Below are 11,261 nucleotides of genomic sequence, written 5' to 3'. Positions count from 1 at the left end.
ACTATGCACATGTTCAACCCAGAAACCATCCTCAGAGAACAGCTTGGAGGCCCTCCTTGCCCTCCCCTCTAGTTCCTGCCTCTTACCATCTCAATCAACTTCTAAAAGTTCTTGCACAATGACAGAGCTTCAAGAGGAAGCTGAAGAGTGCCAAAAAGAGCCTGTCACCAATTAGGAGGCAGAGGTATGTCTCATTTGCCCTCGGGCAGACGATGGGATTGAGTGAACTCTCCCACGACCTGGGTGAATGCTCCTAGCCATAAGCCACTGAATTAAAGGTGCACAGTTAACAGTTCACCGCTCCATTTTAAAACAAAGCAGTGGCCACCGCTGCATTTTGGGCTGGATTTGAGCTAGAAGCATGCCTACATCAAAACAGCCATGCAACACAGCTAGATTAGATGCTGACACATCAGCCCTGTCGGACTCGGGCATTGCTGGGTATCTGCAAAAGCAAAATGTTTCATGCTCGAATACTGAAGTGAGGGGTGGGGAACCCCGCTGACACCCAGCAAGCTGGACTCTTCCAAGATCAGGTGCAGGTGAGGCTGTGCCTCATCAGGTCCTACCTCTGATGTCTTTGTGCCTTTTAGGAACTGTATACCCCATGAATCTATTTTTCCCCATAAAATGAGTGTAACAATCCTTGTCTGCCTTGGGGGTAAAAAAATTAATGCTAAATAACATACTGCTTTGAAAAATTCCAAGTGTTAGGTTAAGAGTTGGACTCAATGATCTTAAAGGTCCTTTCCAACCAAAACGACTCTATGATCCTAAGTGCAACCGAGGTGCCAATGAATTCTCCCGGGGTGGGTAACACGCCTGGTTTCTTAGCGGCTGGAAGAGGAAAGGCAGAGGGTGGAAAGGGAAGGAGAAGCCTCACACCTGGACAGCTGTAGGCTGCGAAGCACCTGGACAAGGCTGCCGCTCCGTTCTCGCCCGCTGCTCTGTCCCCCGGCCCAGCCTGGTGTCCCCACGCCGCCCCTCGGGGCCCGCCTCAGCCGGGGGCCGGCAGCCGCCTCACGCCGCCCGCGCTCACCGCCGCCGGCCCGGCCCGGCCCGGCCCGCGCCGCTGAGGCCACCGCGCCCCCGGGGCGGAGCGGCCGGTCGCGGAAACCCGTCGGGCGGCGGCGGAGCGGGCGGCGCGTCCCCCAGAGAGCGGCACCGCAGGCCGTGGGTAGCGCAGCCCCCCCGTTTGTCACTGCGCTGGCCTTGTCCCCCCCGCCCCGCACGAGCAGGCTGGAGGGAGGAAGCGCGTTCGAGACCTCGGCCCGTGTGAAATGGCGGAGGTGCTGGGCGGTGTCGGGCAGGGCAGCGGCGAGGGAATGGCCGCCCCCCCGGTGAAGGAGCCTGCCTCAAAGAGCGGCTCTCACAGCAGCCCGAAAACGCGAGCGGTTTGTTCTGCTGCTTACTCGTGCCACGCGATGGTAAATAAAGGCCATTTTATACGTGTGTGCCGGCGCCACGCAGAGGTGGGGTGCCGCAGGGGTACAGAAGAGAGGAAAATGGTGATTATGGGGATATGGAATGGAAAAACAAAGAGAAGAAAGGTAGAGGCGTGAAGTCAGCGATGAAGAAGCGGTGTCAGGGAGATGCCCCAGCAGGGTGGAAATCCTGCCCGGCTTTCTAAGCCCGGCCGCTGGGCGCGGAGAAGGGGTCAGGGCAGGGGCAAGCAGCCAGGGCGCAGGAGCCAGCTTCTACGGGCTTTGCGCAGTGTAAGCATTTTCATCTGTAGAAGGTGATCACATCAACTCAACTCGGTCTAAGCGGTGTAAAAATTTGTGTTTGCTGGCTGCTTGGTGCTGGAGCTGTTTCTTCTGGTCTTTTGCAGGTGGAAAGAGCCGGCTCATCTCTGTCTCGTACCCCTGGTATGGCTGACCCTCTGATGTGCACTTAATCTGACCCAAGCTAACTGTAAACGGCTGAACCTCTAGTCACATCCTTAGCCTGTTTCTAATGGTCATTATATTCCATTTCCTACATTACCCTATACTAAGTAGAATACTTAGGCTTACTAAAGAAGTTAAGATTCAATGATAGATCGGTAGCTGAAGTGATTTATTTGCCTGTTACTGTAATTCTTAAAGAGGAATCCAGGAATGAAAAGGGGAGGTAAAAGAGAGGACAGGGTAATTTTTATTTTGAAAAATTGTAGTAATTTGTATTTTCATTTTGCATTTAAATACAATTTCTGGAAGTTGATGCTGTTTGAAAAAAGTGGCCGCTTCTGAGCTAACTCTTGAGCACACTGCTGCCTGGCCATATCCGCAGCAGCGAGCTGGGGATTTAGTAACATTGCATGGGAGACATAGGTGCCTAAAGCATTGGATCTATAATATACATTGTGTCAACCAAAGCATGACTTAATCTGGACAGTTGGAAATGCAGAACTGAGGGTCATGTCTTAAGATTCACCTATTATATAAAATGAGGCTCCACTCTGTTGGGGTTGCACAACTCTCAACCTCTTTTGGAATTAAAAGGCTAAGGCAGCGCTTGCTCACAGCTCCCAGCAAGGTGTAGACCCTTCCCTCTCTCCACTCAATGGTCAGATCGCTCCTTCCGGAGCCTTTCTCTTCCTAATAGGATCTGAACTCTGCTTCTGCCCCTGATGTCCCCTGACATCCCACCAGACCATGAGGATATCTAGATAGGAAGTTCTCACTCTTTCCTGCTTAAGCTGTTCAGCTTCGTATGGAATCGATTGGGCCGCAGATGACACCAAAGTGCTTGTCTTCAAGCTAACCTGGGTTATGTACCTTTAATTACTGATACTTATGTCACTCCTGTATTAAGTACTTATAAGTGATTGCATATATGTGTATTCTAATGGTATTAATGCACCTCTTGTTGCCTGTGATATATTCTACTTATGTTAAATCAGGGGAGAGATTACAACACACTCGGGCACTGAAACAATAGTTCTAAGGCCACTGAAAACAGGACCTGTGCATCTGGAGAGAAGTAATTTTGCTACATTTGGAATATTGTGTTTAAACAAAACACAGGGAATTGGACAAAGCCAAATAAACCAGTTTAGGAAAAGTCCTACACAATTCTGTCAGGTCCCATGGGATATTAGAGAAGTATCTGGAAGCACCCGTTGTTTTGTGCAAATTTACAGTGTGAGGAAATGGTTGTGATACGTATGCTCAGATATATAGTGCTTATGTTCTGTTTGGTCCTGCTTCTCTCTCTTATAATTTAATAGGTGGAACTGGATACCTGAAGGTCTGAATGTGTTCAGGATTACTCTCAGATGTAATTAATAGGAAAAGACGGTAAGTCTGTAGCAAGTTTCATTTCTACTGGGCCTACCACCACAGCACCTCTTTCCATGTGGTGACAGTAAGAACCAGCATCAGGATTTAAGACATCTTTGCCCCCAGTTTACTCATGTCTCAACGTGTGTCTAATGTGGATACTTCACTTACAATCCTGTTGTTGTAGCTTGTTGATGCAGGTGGGAAACACCTAGGTTTTGTGGAGCCTGTCAGCTTGGGCCTCTGTTTGCCCATATACATAAAAGGCTGCGATATTTTATATCGAAGTTACTGAAGCAAGGCCTGGAACGCAGTGACAGTTTAGGTGCCAGCTAAGCCAGTTTCAGATTGTGAATAAAAACTTTAGATGCGGCTGAAGCAGCAGGTAAGCAGGACTGCTATCCTTTCATGGCTATAGTCTTTGAGCATCTTTTTGTTTAATATAGAATGTACGTTTCAGCATGGAAGCAAGGTATTCACTGCTGCTTGTTTTACAGTCAACTGCTGCTAACAAGTGGTCATGAATGTACAGAAGGGTTTTTTGCAAAAGCTCTTGCCAAATTGTGAGAAAGAGCTAATTTAACAAAAAAAGGAGCCTCAGAAATGAGGAACAAGGAAGCCTGGCCATGAGACTGAAGACCAGTTTAGCAAGGAAATAAGAAAGTGTGGAATGTATCGAAGGATACATGGCCCTACCTCCAAACCGCAACCGCAAGGCTGCTGGAAACTGCTAATGTGTCTCAAAAAGGAAGGCAAAAGGTAATTCCAACAAGGGTCCGCGTGACCTCCGACTCAAATGGAACAAAGGGTTAATGCTACCCTTCCCCTTCTTGTGCAAGTGCAGTAGGGAAAAAGGAATACATCAGAAGCAGAGAATTACTCCAACTAATAGAGATACAAATTAGTGACTAAAGTCACTGGAAATCCCCAAATTAGAATATAAAAGTAAGGTGGCAGAAGCACAACTTTGGAGAAGATGAGAAACAGAAATTGATGAGAACCTGATTAACACTTCAACTCTAATCCTCTCCGGTTGGCCACTGTGAGTATTGATTCTTGATCTCCTCTTTCCTCCCCGATGTTCAGGGATGCCTAACACAGTCACTCCCCAGGGATTAAGCGAACTAACTCTGTGTTAGAATTTAAGTGCACTAACTTTTGTTAGAATTGAACGCAGCGTTAAAAGTTGAAAGCTAGAATTATAGACTTTGCATGACGAATGCACCTTGAGATTGTTAACTTGGAATACTTCTGTATTGCTCATATTATTAGAGAAATAAATTGCTTAATAACCTTCCATTATCTCATGAGAGTTGGGGGATCAAAACCCGGTTCACAACTTCCCTCACTGGAAGGGGCATGCTGCGGGTAAACCCGTAGTGTGACACAAGTCATGGTCGAAAATCCAACCCGGAACTTTTTTTTTAGCTCGGTGCATTGACTTTGATTTATCACTGAACAATGCTCACACACTATTACTACAACTGCAGACTCGCTTCTGGATTAAATATTTTTCATTAAATTATTAAAAACCTCTGAGTTTAGAATGTGTAAATCACTCTATAAAAGATGCCAAAATATTCAGCTACTGTGCTTGTGTAACTCAGAGAGAAAAGAAACAGCTAAGTTATCTGTTAATGCAGCCGTATTTTCTGTAGCACTGTGCTGACATCTTCCAATGCCTTCTTGCACAGAGGAAGCGATGTAATTCCAGATGATGCAGATGAGCATGTTATATTTTGATGACAAAAGGCACAGCTACACAACCATCTTACGTTGTTCTGTCACTTGCAAGAAATGATAAAAACTAAAACAAAAGTTGTTGTTCTGCCATGGTGTCTGTGTTAAGCAGAGACGTGTTTCCAGCTCCTCTGTTGTCTTACGCAAGTCACGTACAGATAGCGAGCTGGACACATGGCAGGCACTGTAAGGGATTAGGAAAGAGGGAAAAAGAAAAAACGTCCTCTCCAATATACACATGAAAACACCAAAAATTAAGAACAAATACTTACAGAATTGTACTGTGTCCTAGATTGACTCAGCTTCTTGAAATTAAGCACTGAGATACCTAATTTTAAGCATATTAGTAATTTCAAAAAAATACTATGTATGAAGGTTCATTTATAAAAGGCACATAAATGCTTTAACAGATTATGCAACAAATAGTCATATGTCTCCTATTTTGATAAAGACTGGAACAGGTTAATAGGCTGTTTATTGCCATGGTTTATCACCAGCTGTGATGTCTTCTACTGATGTGCTTGTAACATTTCCAATGTATCCCACTCCGTTTACCACATGCTAATAAAATACATTAATAATGTGCAATCTTTATAGGCCCCCTTAAAATGCAACCAGGATATAATCTTTATTGAAATAAAACCCAAGCAGGTGCTCTCTCTTGTCTTTAATGGAGTGAATTTAATACTGAAAAAATGTGATTCCAGCCAAAGAACAGGCCCTTGTATGTGTGCTGGTTGTGCAAATGACATTTGCCAGTTGCAGTGAACTCAGACTATGAAATTCTAACAGCCACTGAAGGTTCTCTATGGCGAATAACTAATGCTTTCTAAATTAAGGTCTATAATTGCACTCTAGTGATTAATGCATTAAATTACTGATTCCTTACATGTAAGACACTTACCACACGTGTATCTTATTGTACCTCTAGGCTCACCTATAATGTACAATAGGCAGGTGAAATACATGATCATTTCCCACAGGCTTCTTCTAAAGCAGGCTTCCACCCACACAAGATCAACGCTGTAATAAGGTCATTATTTCTGGAGACATGCATTTTCATATCCTGCATAGGTAATGACATTAAGTTCCTTTACCTTATGAGTCTCAGAATTATCATATTAAATACCAAGAATTATTTGATTTTTTTTCCCGCCTGGATTTCACAACACACATAGGAAAATCTGTGATCTTCTTAATAAACCTCCATCTTTAAAAAAAAAAAAGCCAGTGTGGGTTGTGTTGAGTGTTTGGGGAATTATTAAAGTGTTTTAGAAAGCTTTTATCAAAGCAGTGGATAAAAGCAGTGCTTTTGTCAAAGCGGAGTGTGGACAAACTCAACAGTTTGTCCACAGAATGGATAGAATAAGAAAAGATAAATTTCTACATGTACAAAGATAATTATTCTCTCTTGATGCATATAGGAGGATCCAAAATGAGCCTCTGCAAGAGAATTTTTTCCTGGTTTAGGTAGCATCGATTTTGATCTGAATGTGGTTCTGTGACATTCATTCTTAGTGAGACCGAAGACTTTGGAGAGGCAGGGTTTTGCGTTTATACGCCTTTATAGCCTTGGCTACCACTGAGTTAAATTACAAATATGACTCTCTTAATTTGAACAAAGAAGAGAAAAGCAAGATCAGTAAAGTCTAACTGAGCAAAGTCTGATCAATTGATGAAAGTGCTCCCAGTCTCGACATAAGAATAATTCAACATAGTACATTTTATCTTGAAAATGCTGATATTTTAACACGTGTTGAAACCAAAGTTTCAGCTGTTGAAATTAGCGTGGTCAGATCTTGGCAGAAAAGCTCAGAGCTGTGCTTACCCTGCTTTGGAGTCTTAAAAATAAGGTAAAAATATAGAAAAGGGTAGTGTCTGAGGAAGTGGTTCAGTCCGCTTTGCTTCTCTCCAAGGCCTGAGGAGGTTATAGGAGAAAAATGTACTCCCACATTTAAAATATATAGATAGAAAATACAGCCCCGGATTGCCTGACCTCCACAGCCGTACAGGGCAAATCCCTATCTCGGGGCCCTGCTGCCAGGCCAGCCAGATGCAGCAGCAGCTTCCCACCGAGGCTGTTCAGAGTAGGAGGAGACCTTTGTTCACACAGTGCCCACCAGCCAGGCAGCTGTTCCCTGTATTCTGCAAAGAAAAGCTGACCAGAGCCGAAACCTGATTTTATACTAACCTAAATATCTGTCAAACATTGGGACTGTAGTAAATTGGCCTGTGACAGCTTTCATGTTATTGAATTGTCCGGCATTTTTATGTGAGTGTACGTATGCATGCACTTGTGCAAGCTCAGGTCTCTGCCCACAGAAACCCCCTGGGAATCACACAGCTCACACAGTATCAGGAGAGAGCCCCAAGAAATAATTCCTGCAGTGTTAACAAAAAGGGAAGATGAAGGTAAAACAAAATCTACTGGTAACACCAAAAGAAATGCCCCATGAAACTGAAAATTGTACATGCTGACAATAGGCTGTTTCTGCATGCAACTGGGATTTAAAAGGCAGCACCTCCACGACAGCCTTGTGACTCCTGTTGCAGACATCTGTCAGTTAACAACAGCGTATTCAGCTGAGGTGGCTGGATTGCTCCATTCTGACCACTTCTCCAAACGTGAAAACGACAGATGAATTGCAACATGTCATGTTGTGCCACTCAAAAACACAAAGGCCAAGGAGAGCGTAAAAAAACAGCCCATCACTTCTTGCACTCCCAGGATCGTTACTCTCTTAAGGATCTCCAAAGTGATTTATTAGCAAAGAACATAATATTCAAGAGAAAAAGTCCTTAACATTTGTTTCACATGGCGAGATGCCTGCAGGCATCAGAATAATAATAATAATCTGAAGTCTAGATACCAGATCGCATTTTTACCAAGGATCAGGAGGAAGTAATCTTCTACCCAGATTCAAGAGGGAGGACTGCTGGGCGGCCACACGAGTTCCCAGATGTCACACCGCTTCTGGCTTCATCCACACCTGAGAGTCCAACCTTTCCGACATGAAATGTTTTTCACTTTTGTATGGCCTCTTCCTGTATTTTTCCTACCTGTTTTGACTTGACAGCAGTTTCTGCTCATTTTGTGCAATCAGCACAAGCCCTAAAACATTGCTTTTATCTACACCTGTTCCTGCCATGGAAAAACGCTGCCTAAGGAAAAGAGAGATGCTGCAGCGGCTAAGCTTCTGTGACTCTGCTTGTGAAGCAACCATCACCTCACAAATCATGTGTGCCTGAAAAATAGCATGCTTGCCATTTTCAGTAACCCCACAGATCGCTGATACTTTTCATTTATGTTGTACATTTGAGATAATTTTGTGTCTAGTCACCTTTGCTACTGTTTTTCCTGGCCCATGTGCTGGTATTTGCATTGACAGAGCTGTGTGGGTCATGACCCGGTACAGATAGGCTACAATAGCATAACCTTGTGTCACTTTTGCACTAGTGTAAATGGTGCAAATCAACAAACAGCCTTCAGCAGCAAACAGCTTTTAAGAGAGCAGAATCAATTCTCCATGACCATGCCAACGGGTAAAGCAGTTGCTCAAGTAGAGCATTTCCCAGTTATCACAAATTTGTGCTTTTGAATTTTTTGCATTTTCTACCTTCTTAGAATTATATAGAAACAGTTGTGTTTGGCATCTATACATGTGACTCCGTCTACATTTTAAATTTAAAAATCTATGGTAATCTGCTTGGCATCAGTTTCCCTGTAAGCTTTCAGCATATACTCATTGCTCTCCACAGTTTTCTGCATTTCTTTCTCTGGCCCCACTAATTAAAGCCTTAGCTCATTTTCCTTTTCAGATTCAAACTCTCTTCACTCTGTAAAAAAGAAAAATATTAATCAAATGTCAAAGGTCTTCAAACTGTTGTATTTGTGTTGCAGCCTGCGGCAGTTACACAGGGCTCTCTCTGCCCAGCTGCCTGGGGTGTATGCCTTTCTCGCCCAGTAAACAAATCTTTTCCACAGAGATTAAATATGTAATTGCATGGCAGAGGCTGCTTCTTTCCGCAAAAGCACTTATGAACACATCTTGCGTTACGCTTTGAGATTTCAGTGCAATCACGGGCTCATATTTTTCTGGTTTACATGCTGTTTTTTTCCTTCCAGGGTCCTAATTCTGAACATGAGATTTGGCTGCCCTGTTGTGAACTTCCTATTCTTCAAGCGTATGACTAATCTGAACAGAAGAATTCATAGGGACAACACAAGGCTACGCCTAAGCTTGATTTTTTTGTTTAAGGTTTTTTAATTTGTTTTGTTTTCAATGGCACTCGCTTTGGAGCCTGTGCGAGTTGAAGATAACTCGCTACCTCATACAGCTGGGTCTGAAGAACATGCTGATACAATGATCTGATAGTGTTGGATGCTGCTGATGCAAAAACCTAAGAGGACAAACCAAGGAAAAGAAATGATAAAGCACTGCTGCAGGAGGAGGCCCATTCTGCCACGGACTGTAAATATACCAGGTTCAGGGGGGGCAGCAGTGCCCAACGTACCTGAGCGAGCAGGAGCAGCAACGTGGGCAGCACAAGATGGCACGGGGGGCAGAGCGCTGCTCTCACCCCATTGCACGCAAAGGCATCAGCCTCCCAGTTCTCATGTCCTCCACAGATGTGGCTACAGGATGTGCAGATGTTGTGTGCTGCAAACATGGGTGCTGTCAGAGACCCAAGGCCCACTTTTGTTGCTTCATGATTATTTGGGAAATAAGTCCCCTTTCTACTAAGTGTGTGTTCAGTCTTGGACCACAGAAGTCAAGTGCATGGGGTTCAGTCTTCTTTTGGGCTAATGAAATTATCATTTAATTTCTTGAGAAAGGATACCCACTACCTGTCCCTCTGAAGAAACCCAAAATATAAATTTATCTTGGGTGTTTTGTGGTTTTTTTTTTTATTAGATTATTTATAGTTTTTAAATGATGTAGTGAAAGAAAAGCATTTAGAAGATGAGACAGAGAGGCAGGTTGTTGTTCTTGCTAGCGCTGCAAACAAACTGAGGCAATGCCCCTTGTGCTCGAAATTGTCAGGCAGACCTGCGAGGATGAAATCGAATTTTAAAATGGAATTTGGAAGGCAGAAAATCCTCTCAAGAAAATCTGTCTGCATTAACAGATGGAAGTAATTCACTCCCTTGTTAGATATTCTAGAGCAGGCAGATACTTGATTTACATATACTGTCTCCTAGTGACATAAAATATGGTTTGGTGACACAGTCTCAGTGAAGAAACTGAAGGTCAGGGAACAATTAATCACTGCCTCGCTCATAATTTAATATGAAGATATTTAGGCATATTTAGGATACCTAGGTATTCAAAGACGAAGACAGGACTGTGCTGTATTTAAGAAGTGTCTAAGAGGGGAGCTGTCTTGCTTTCACTTGCTTGTCAGTGCCTAGAGCAGCCAAAGGTATCGATGACCCGTTGCACAGCCCTGTGGTGCGAAGGCTTAAATGAATGCGGAGTTCCACACCACACCCAGTCAGCCTCAACTCACTGCAAAGAGTGTAATGCAAGCGTGGTGGGTTTGCCTGGGATAGAGTTTATCATCTTCTTCATAGTAGCTGGCATGGGGCTATGTTTTGGATTTGTGCTGGAAACGATGTTGATAGCACAGGGATGTTCTAGTTATCGCTGAGCAGGGCTTGCACAGAGTCAAGGCCTTTTCTGCTTCTCATACCACCCCACCAGCGAGCAGGCTGGCGGTGCACAAGAAGCTGGGAGGGGACACAGCTGGGACAGCTGAACCCCACTGACCAAAGGGATACCCCATACCATATGGTATCACGCTCAGCATATAAAGCTGGGGGAGGAAGAAGGAAGGGGGGGACGTTTGGAGTGATGGCGTTTGTCTTTCCAAGTCACCGTTACGTGTGATGGACCCCTGCTTTCCTGGAGATGGCTGAACACCTGCCTGCTGATGTGAAGCAGTGAATTAATTCCTTGTTTTGCTTTGCTTGCATGTACAGCTTTTGCTTTACTTATTAAACTGCCTTTATCTCAACCCATGAGTTTTCTCATTTCTATTCTTCCAATTCTCTCCCCCATCCCACTGGGGGAAAGTGAGCAAGTGGCTGTGTGGGGCTTAGTTGCCAGCTGGGGTTAAAATCAGAGAGCTGGGTGCTGTTTCCAGAGTCCAGTTTTGCTCTGAAGGAGCGTAATGCTAAACCCCACCTCTCCTTGGATGGGGGCACATGGCCTTCCTTCTGCTTCTGGGAATCAGGAGATGGGGACTCCTGACTGC

This window comes from Nyctibius grandis, chromosome 1 (assembly GCF_013368605.1).
Source record: "Nyctibius grandis isolate bNycGra1 chromosome 1, bNycGra1.pri, whole genome shotgun sequence".
NCBI classification, from domain to species: Eukaryota; Metazoa; Chordata; class Aves; order Nyctibiiformes; family Nyctibiidae; genus Nyctibius; species Nyctibius grandis.
The sequence above is the reverse complement of the archived record's forward strand: the minus strand, read 5'-3'. Positions refer to the sequence as shown.